Here is a 10104-nt window from a genome sequence, read left to right as displayed (position 1 = left end):
CCACCAGGGGGCGGGGCTGGCTGGCATGTGGTGCTGGGGGATTGAACCGTGATCCCTGTGCTTTGCTAAGCTTGTTCTAAGTAGGTGCTTTAGACGGCTGAGCCATCTCACCAGCCCTTGTTTTTATTTCTATTTCACCTGCAGTGCCCACCAAATGTGATGAATGGACAAGCGATTGGCACAAACTGGGGAGGAACAGCCTATTTGTGTGTTTAAAGAAAACTGAATACTGATTTATATCAGGTCCAAAAATCTCTACGGCACTGTTTTATGTGCTGTAATCTTGAATAATTTGGAATCAGCTTTTGATAAAATAATTGAACAATTCCATTAATAATAAGAAAAAAAAGGGAAAAAATTCAGTAACTTTACTCTTACTCCACAAGTTAAAGTAACCTCCCTCTCTTTCATGGGCTTCTCGAGTGTTAAGACTTACATATGGAACTTGGTTCTCATTGATTTTTATGTTTCGAAATCAGGTGTTGGGCTTTGCTTCCATTAATTTTTCAAGACTAGTTGGGAGAAATTCATTGAATGGGCCTTCAAGGTGCATCAGCATCTGAGAAAATCATATTCTCAGCTTTCTACCAATGTCAATGTATGTTTACAGAATATGAAAGAAGAATACAGTAATGGTGACACTTCTAATCTACTGGGGAAGAAACCTGGGGTAAAAATAATAAGTCATAATAAAACATGTGTACATGTTAAACATGTTAATTACATCTTTGTTTATAAGCTTGTATATATAATACATATTAATTATTCCTATTTTAAAATTATACCAATATGTTTATAAGCTCACAGATATGATCATATAAATGTGCTCTCACACTTTTTCTTCGTGAGTTCCCAGGGACTCCCTCTCTTCAATTCTATCTTTTTTTTTTTTTATGTATTTTAGGACAGGGTCTACAGGATCTCACTATAGAGATCAGACTGTTAGTGATTCATCTGTTTTCAGCCTCCCAAACTCTGGGATTACAGGCACGTGCCACCACGCCCCGTCTTAATCCCCATCTCAGTGTGCCCCAGGGGCAGGGCTGGCAAGGCATGCCCAGGATTGAAACCAGCCACTGTGCTCTGCCTAAGCAGGCACTTTAGTCCCCTTATTTCAGCCCTATTCTGGGAGTGCTCAAATGAGTAATTTATTTGCACATGCTGAAAAAATATAAACTATATGGGATAAGCAGAGTAAGTTTTATTATAAATGCAATTTCTGATAATTTGATTTCCTCCTGATTTCGTATGATTTTGACCATCAATTTAATAATTTGCTTTCTTGACTTTGAAAATTTGCTGTTTTTATGTTCGTGCTGTCCTGGCTCTTCACTGTTCACCAAGTGAGGGCTCTGAACTTCAGAGCCACTGACTTACACACAGATAAAGTCACAGAGAGACGTACACAGAGACTCCAGAGCTGCCCATGGCTTTAAATCCTGTGTTTCCTGTCACCCCTCACGAACCCAAGTGTCGACGTCCTGTAAGATCACATAGTTCTTTCCCTTCCTACTGAGGTCTGCACAGACGCATAAATAGACACACTCGGGGCCAAGATAGTTATACCTCGAATATCTATTGGTTTATTGAAAGGAGCAGTTATTTGATCAATTGCGCATGTCTACATCTGGGAATCTGAGCAACTACTTGGAAGACAATAATATGTAATAGTGTTAATTTCCTATCATCTTGTTTTTGAATTCTGTATAGTTTTTATGAGCTTTTGTTGTTTTATTTTTGTCTTTTCTCTTTAAGACTAAAAAAAAAAAAACAAAAAAAAAGAAAGTCCACAGGACTAGGAAATTTAGATTACTTAAAATAACAGCAGAGCTGATTGGCGGAGGAGATACTTTCTGTCAGGCCTCATTTGCTTACACATCAAGTGGACAAGGAGTGAACTTTTTACGTTTCCTTTCAAATATGCTATTCTATGATAATGTAAGGGTCATAATTGCAATCAATAAAAATATAATTTACAAGTATACATGACTCAGTGCTAGTAATTATATTTCAAACACTCTTTTAAAAAGAAGGAAAGCATAAAAAATGTAAAATTTTACAAATTGCATAGAGTTATAAACTTAATTCTGGGCCAATTGTTTTGGAGACAGGGTGTTGCTACATAGTCCAGGTTGGTCTTGAACTCACCATGCAGAGTGGGATGGCCTCAAAATTGCAGTGACTCTCCTGCCTCAGCCTCAGAAGTGTTGGAATTACAGGTGTGTGCCACCATACCCAGTCTGGGTAAATTTTTTAAAAATTTAATTCATCAAACAAATTTCCCTGATTTGGGACGGGGATATAGCACAGAGGTACAGTGGCTATCTGGCAAGCACAAGCCCTGAGTTTGATTCCATATATATATATATATATATATATATATATATATATTTTTTTTTTTTTTTTTTAATTTCCCTGATTTTTATGTTTCTGTGAAACACAGAGGCGCAGCCTTGCCCAGTGTCAGCACGTGGCAACCAGAGACAGGTGACAGAAGCACACAGCAGGGGCACTTGCTTAGACCAGCCTGCTCAGGGCTCTGCATGTGTGAGTGCCTCCCACTGCCCATTTGTTCTCTAAGGTTGGACAGTTGCCCCTCCCTGCAGCTCCCAGAACTAAAGCTGATGAAGAGGGTGTTGTGTTTTATTTAGAAGACAAAATGCCAAGGTCTTCTTGACAGTGAATCTATTGCAAAATGTAATTTTCATATCTGAGTTTCGTTTTCACAGTGAGGCTAATGTCGCCTGATCTGAAGTTTTGCTGTTTCCTTTGCGCGGTCATGAAGGCCTTGTAATGTCCTCCGACTGCTCTGTGCAATAAACACCTGCGTGCCTTTTCTTTATGTTCATATACATTAGAATATTTTCCATGTAACATACACATATTCTTTACAGCTTTCTCAAGTACTTAGAATATCTTAAAAGTGGTAGAAACCCCATGCACAAATATTTGACGGTATCAGATTAAACTAAAAATTTAAAAACAGTTGAAACACATTTGTGAGTACAAACCCATTTTTGTTTGAGGATATTATGATTCTTGTCTAGTGGTGCTTCCATTTCTGAAGAGGGTGATGGAAGAAAAACCTTAGCAGACTTCTGCTAACATGGCTTTAAGGAAACAAAATGTAGTAAAAGAAATGGAAAAAACAAGAGATCTGTTTTATTAGCAAGAAAAATAGCTTCTGGATTTGCCAAGATAGCACTAACATTATGCCATCCGACATCCAGAACTGCTAAGATTTCAGCTCAGTCTGTGGACGCTGTTTCAAGATGTTCCTCACTTTGAAGACTACCTTTCACTCTTGAATTCTATCTAAACATTCCAGAGACTTTGAAATGGAAATTATTTCCATAAAGCAATATTTTTTTTTGAGGGAAGGACAAAACCTCAGAGGAAAATGACCCTAAAATCTTTATCAAAGTGGACAAAGTCTTCAAAGCAAAAACAATCTTCAAATTGAGAATTCCTCTGCATTTGATGCTGTACTCTGAGTATATAGTTTAATGAAATGGTCCTAACTCACAATGGTGCATTTATCACAAGATTTAAAGGGTTAAATGCGGAAGAAAAGCTGGAGAATTTCTTGTTTACGGAATATCCCCTGTGCATTATAGCATAATTGATAAGGTAAGCTACTAGTGAATGGCTGAATATTTGACTAATAGCTTCCTTTTTAAATTATAATAAATGGAGAAGTCATTTATGCAAACATCCCTGTGAGTGCCTGTGTGTGTGTGTGTGTGTGTGTGTGTGTGTGTGTGTGTGTACACTCACACACACAGTCTTCTAACTCTTCTAGATTTACCTGTGGTCTGGAGGGTAAGATTTTCTTTCGTCAGATTGTGAAATTAAGACTGAATTTACCTTCTGATGTCAAGCATTTGTTCTGACATATGTTTCTTCCCCCTCTCCAACCTTGTTGGATTTTTTTTTTTATTCCACTTTTATAGGACAGCTTTGACTCTGCACTAAACCATGCCACTAACACGTTACTTAATCTAACTGGCACATTGTAAAATTTTACACATGCGCTCATCCAGATAATTACACAATTAATTTTCACTTAGTTCAGCTGAAACAGGGATAATGAAATTTCCACTGGTGTACTGTTACATCCAGGGGCCAAGGGTCAGTTTCCTGTTTGGATAAGGGCGAGTTTAAAGAGGATTTCTGACAGTCTCCTTACTTCAACTGGTTCTAAAAACACTGCAATGGAATTTCAATTTACAGCTCAATTCAATGAAAGGAACAGATGTTGGGAGTGTGCCACCATCATGGGAGAGCCGCCCTCCACACAGGTGTGCGAAGGAGCCATCAGCTCTTGCCTAAAGATATGTCCTCTCTGCCTTCCATTCTCTAGTGAAAGGGGGGCTGACAGAAACTTGGAATTAATTTTCCCTTAAGATTTGGACATGTGCTCAGCCAGGATATCAAAGCAAAGTTCACAGTTCCCACTGCCTTTACTCTAAAGGAAAATAGTAGACTACCAATGACCACATTGTCTTTGAGTTTCAAGGATACTTGAAATAATATTCTCGAGAGACTTTCTCCAAACTGCAAAAATGGCCCAAGATTTTGTTTTTCTCGACGGTAAAAGTGGTGAAATGGTACTTTGAAATGAAGTATAAACTGTAATCTTTCTTTTACAGTTTGTTGGCTTATTTTGCCATAGTTTCAAGGTCTGAGTGTCATCTCTAGAACTAAAAAAGGTATTTTATAAACATCAGTGAAAAATACCCAAGAAAAGTTATCTTGAGTAATCCTTTGTCTTTCCTTAAAACTAACCTTTTCACTGAAGAATCTGATAGGTCTAAATTTCTACAGGCGGTTGAAGAGGAACCAGATTCCAATACAAGTCAGCTACTTCTTAAATCACCATTCACATAAAATGTTCATGTCTTGTGCGTGATAAAGCTGGTTTCCCACAGCACAACTGTTAATTACTAAAGTCTGATGTCAGCTCTTGCCTAGGTTAACATTAGGCTGGAGAATTGCTTTAACAGCTGAATCTGAATGCTTTGAACACAACCATGAGAAAGAAGGTATATCAGTCAGGGTTTTACTAGAGGAATAGATATAACACAAGATTACAAACGTGTAAGAAATTACAAGATTGGTTTATTATGGTCAGCCACAGAGTCCAATGAGGAAGCATGCAGAGAACTTCTGAACACTGAATATGGAAGGATTTTGTCCAAGGTCTGGAGCTCGCTGCAGTGTTTTATGGAAGTCCATATCAGGAGGTCGACGGGGCTGTGACAGAGGGCTGATGAGTCTTCACCAGAAGGCTGAAGGATCTAAGGTGTAGGCTGAAGAGTCTGAGCTAGAAGCCAGGAGACAACAGCTAAGCTGGCTGCAAAGACCAGAGCTCTTTTGAGGAAAGGGAGCACTGCATTTTTTTCAGTTTTCTTTTATATCCTTTAGGAATTGCTGGGCTGATTTAGTTAAGCTTTTAACTTCTCAAGTTGATACAATGTATCAGTCACTATAGAAGGCACTCAGGTATTCATCTATATAGATAGTCAATTCTAGATAGAGGTGCAAGAAAATACAGTGTCTACTGTTAATGACCAAACAGCTTTTGCTTTCTTCTCTTTGGAAAAGTCATGCATTAATTCTGAATAAAAAAGTGTTTCAGGTTATGGTAGCATATTATTTCCATATTTTCTAGTAAAATATAATTTCTCTTAAAATAGATGTTTTAACATGGGTTTAAAATGATTTGGGAGAAAAAGCCAATTCACCTGGACAATCTTTTATATATGAAGTAGGAATCTGCTCTTCCTGTGACATACGTGCATATTTTTTCTGTTGGGCTTTTGCCTTGGGTTTCCCTCTGCTGGAATTCTAGTGCTCCAGGTGGCTACGAAATGAGCTCCACCAATTCTCCAAGTGTTTCTGCAAACCCATCTTATCAATGAAATTTTACCTGGCCATGTTGCCTTAAAACTGAAACTCATACTGTCCCATCCTGGCCCTAACTCTGCCAGATGGCTTCTTTCCCTGATTTTTAATTTTTTTTTTCCTTCACAGCACTTCTTTTCAAACACACAGTAAACACTGACATATTGATTACCTGTTACTGCTATGGTTTGTGTCTAGTTGTCCCCTCAAAGCCTCAAGTAACTCGTGGGGCAGACCTGGCTGGAGGAGCAGAAGTGGCTTGAGGAACGTGGCCAGGGGACCAGGCGGGCTTGAGGGGCGGGGCCAGAGAGGCGAGAACCATTAAACTGGCAGCATGTGCTCTGCCCCCCACCCCAGGCCAGCGACTTCCCTTGGAGGTGCAGAGAGGGTCATCCTGGACACAGGGATGCCCCAGCCTCTCCTCCAGACCCTGTAGCACGGTTTGGCTGTGTCTGTGATTGAGGCAGCCTTGGGCAAGAAAGAGATGTTTGGAGAAGACAGAGGCACTGACCTTCTCTCCTGAGCAAAGAAGGAAGGCTCTGAGGTCTTGCTACATAATTGAAGCTGCTTTAAACTGTGAAACCTCCAGTAATTGTGAGCTAAATAAACCTTTCCTTCCCTAAGTTTGAGCTTCAGGTATTTGTCCCAGCAATAAGAGAAGAGTAAGTAAGACAATTACTGTTGTCCTCCAAGGTTATGCAAGTTTCAGGATGGTAGAGACTTTTGCTTTGGTCTCTGTCATATCTCAGACACTTAGAATAGTGCTTGAAGGGTACACAGGGAAGAACTATTGAATGGTCACTGAACAAAAAGCCTCTGCAGGGTAGGTTCTACTCCTCTGGTCCTTGCATAAAGATTAAGAATCCCTAACATACAGAAGAGGCTCACGTTATCATGGAGTGCATTAATAACTAGGTGGAATCATTCTACTTTTATGCATTGAGGATGCAGTGTTCTGACAAAGTTAGCCACTATGTGCCAGTGAATAATGGTCTCAACCACACAGAATGTAGTCGGAAGCATTTCCACTTATAGATAACCAAGTCTCTAGATTCATAGAACATGCAAATCCATCTTATTCTTGACTTTTCACTATCTTGAATTAGTCCCTAAATTTGCTTTGAATTCACAGTTTTTCACACACTCACATTCTTGCATACTCATACTCTTGAGTGTAATTAATTGCATCTTCAGTACGCTTTTATTCTATGACAGATGCCATGTATAAGAACACTATTTTCTTTCTGGGCCAGAGTAAGGGAAGAATAAATTGTTAAACACATGTAATATGCTTCTATACTTTCACAGAAAACATAATAACACTTTAGTTGTGTTTTATACACAGAACAGAGTGAAGATATTTGTGGAAGTAAGGTTCCAAGTCTGTCATCTTTTGGGTGCGGAAGAAGCTTTTTCCTTTGATGGTCTTGAAACACCCCTGAAATCTGTATTATACCTGGATTGCTGGTGACCAAGTCAGAGCCTGGGCATGACGCATTGTCACTGAATGGGCAGTTTGTGAAGGATGGGAGAATTCTGGTAACTCTGAAGCTGGGGATAAGAAAAGAGTTCTTTATGATTTTTTTCCTGATGTGCAGAATCCAAACATGCCACGGGTCACATTGTTAAATAAAACAAAGAACATGTGGTTTCTTGTAAGTTCTTTCTAATTTGTCATGTTGTTTTTACTGAGCTTATGCACCATCAATTTTAAGTACAATTGAAGAGCACACGGCTGATCTTGATGCCTGTTCCACCTCTCATCATTAGTACCCCATGCTTGAATGCTTTTCATTTTATTGCAGGGCCACCTATCTAGGAAGGCTCTGGCCAAACTTGAATCTACCCAACTCCGCATTGAGGAAGTATAGAGACCAAAAAAATCATTACGCCCATTAGATCACGATTCTTAACATTTTTGTTGTAACTACTAGTACTTTTCCTCCTCCAACATCTACATCAATGAATAAGATATGCATATCTTTTATTTTTTTTCTTAATGTATTTAGTACAGAGTGTCACTATGCAGATTGGACTCATAGTGATTCTCCTGTTTTCAGCCTCCCAAGAGCTGGGATTACAGGTATGCGCCACCACGCCCAGTCTCAATCACCATCTTGGCATGGCCCGGAGGTGGGGCTGGCATGGCATGCTGAGTAGCGAACCCCAGTTGCTGCGCTCTGCTTAAGCAGGTGCTTTAGTCTGCTGAACAATCTGGCCAGCCCTAAGATCTGCATGTCTTTTGTTATGAGTCTTTCTCCATCGGCAAGTTAGACCAGACCATAGTCAGTCTTCATATACTACTTAGTCCTCAGTTTATTATCAGTCCCAATGGCAAGATCTGCACAAAAATTTTCAACTGTTTGACACCACCGCTTTCCTCAATTAGTGTCCGGAGCACAAGTTCTCCTCTTATTCATTCCCTAATTTCATTCATTTAATTTTCTGAGCTCACACATTCACTTTTGCTTAATACTGTGTACTATTAACCAAATTTTGGGGGGAATTTATATAAGGGAAATCACTTATTAAATGAACGGTATTTTAGGACTTCTGTTCTTTATATATCACTGAGAATTGAATGATGGATTTGCACTTGTCGTGGCCTTTACCTGTTGCATCTTAATTGAATTGCTTCATTGTTTCCTTATGTTTAGCCATTACCTTTCTTCCATTTCAGTTTGGCCCTTCATACTCCATGACTGAGTAGAGACTCTCCATTGGAATGCAGAGAAACGCAATGAAAATTATCATGTTGGCCACTAAGTACTTTGGGAGGGTACCATCTCTTTTAATAAGATTCTATTCTACTGAGTAGAATCCTGTCATCTCTAATTAACTTTTTTCTTCAGGACATGAAAGCATTGATCCAGTTTAGTTTGCTTATGTCAAACACAGGTGATAATCAGTTTATTTTTTTAAATCACCCAATATCTGGGAATCATAAACATCAGGTTCCCATAAGATTCTCAAGAATTCTTCTTCCAGATAGTAGGTTTCACAGTGCCCCTTGCAAATTCATGCTTTGTGGGGGCCAATTGTTAATATAAAAGTGAAGTGGGGCTGGTGAGATGGCTCAGTGGTCTAAAGCACCTACTTAGAACAAGCTTAGCAAAGCACAGGGACCATGGTTCAATCCCCCAGTACCACATGCCAGCCAGCCCCGCCCCCTGGTGGGCTGAGTTGGACACACACACACACACACACACACACACACACACAAATAAATAAATAAATAAATAGAAATTAAAAAAAATATAAAAGTGAAGTATCAATGTGAGATTATACTAGATTATGGTATCTTAAAATAGACCAATCGAAACAAAATAAGCACAATGAAAAAGGACAGACAGGAGCACAGAGAAAAAGTTAGTACGAAGATGGAGGCAGACTTGGAGCAACACAACTATAGCACCGAAGACTGCCTGCAGCTACCAGGAGCCAAGGGAGCAACACGAGAGTTTTCCACTGGGGCATCCATACACCTTGGTTTCAGACTTTTGGTCTCTATAACTATAAAAGAATAAATTTCTATTGTTTTAAACCACATGGTTTGTGGTAACTGGTGCTTTATTTATTTATTATTATTATTATTATTATTATTATTTTGTATTTTTTAATAAGGGTCTACAGGGTCTCACTAGGTAGATCGGACTCGTAGTGATCCTCCTGTTTTCAGCCTCCCAAAGAGCTGGGATTACAGGCGTGCACCACCTCGCCCAGTCTCAATCGTTATCTCAGCGCACCCCCAGGGTGGGGCCAGCATGGCACCCTGGGGATCGAACCCAGTAACTGGTTTCGAAAAGTACAAAAACTGCCACTGGGCACCTCTCTTCTTCCCTGAATTTGTCAAGAAATTCTACCCCTTTTCTCATTTAGTTTCTGTTTTGCCCAGAGAACTATGCAAACTCTACTTCCATATCAAGAACCATATTTTATTTTATTTTTTTATGTATTTAGTATAGGGTCTACAGGGTCTCATTACACAGATCAGTGTCACAATGATCCACCTGTTTTCAGCCTCTTAAGTGCTGGGATTATAGGCATGTGCCATCATCCTGAGTCGAGGAATCACCTTTTAAAAGATGGCAAAGGAACCCATCTGGGGAAGAATAAATAGTTTGGATAAGTAAGAAAGTTAAGGAAAAATAGAGCAATGCCTGTGTTTCTTCAAAGTGGTAGTATGAGACAATATAT

This window comes from Octodon degus, unplaced genomic scaffold (assembly GCF_000260255.1).
Source record: "Octodon degus isolate 3935 unplaced genomic scaffold, OctDeg1.0 scaffold00022, whole genome shotgun sequence".
NCBI classification, from domain to species: domain Eukaryota; kingdom Metazoa; phylum Chordata; class Mammalia; order Rodentia; family Octodontidae; genus Octodon; species Octodon degus.
The sequence above is the reverse complement of the archived record's forward strand: the minus strand, read 5'-3'. Positions refer to the sequence as shown.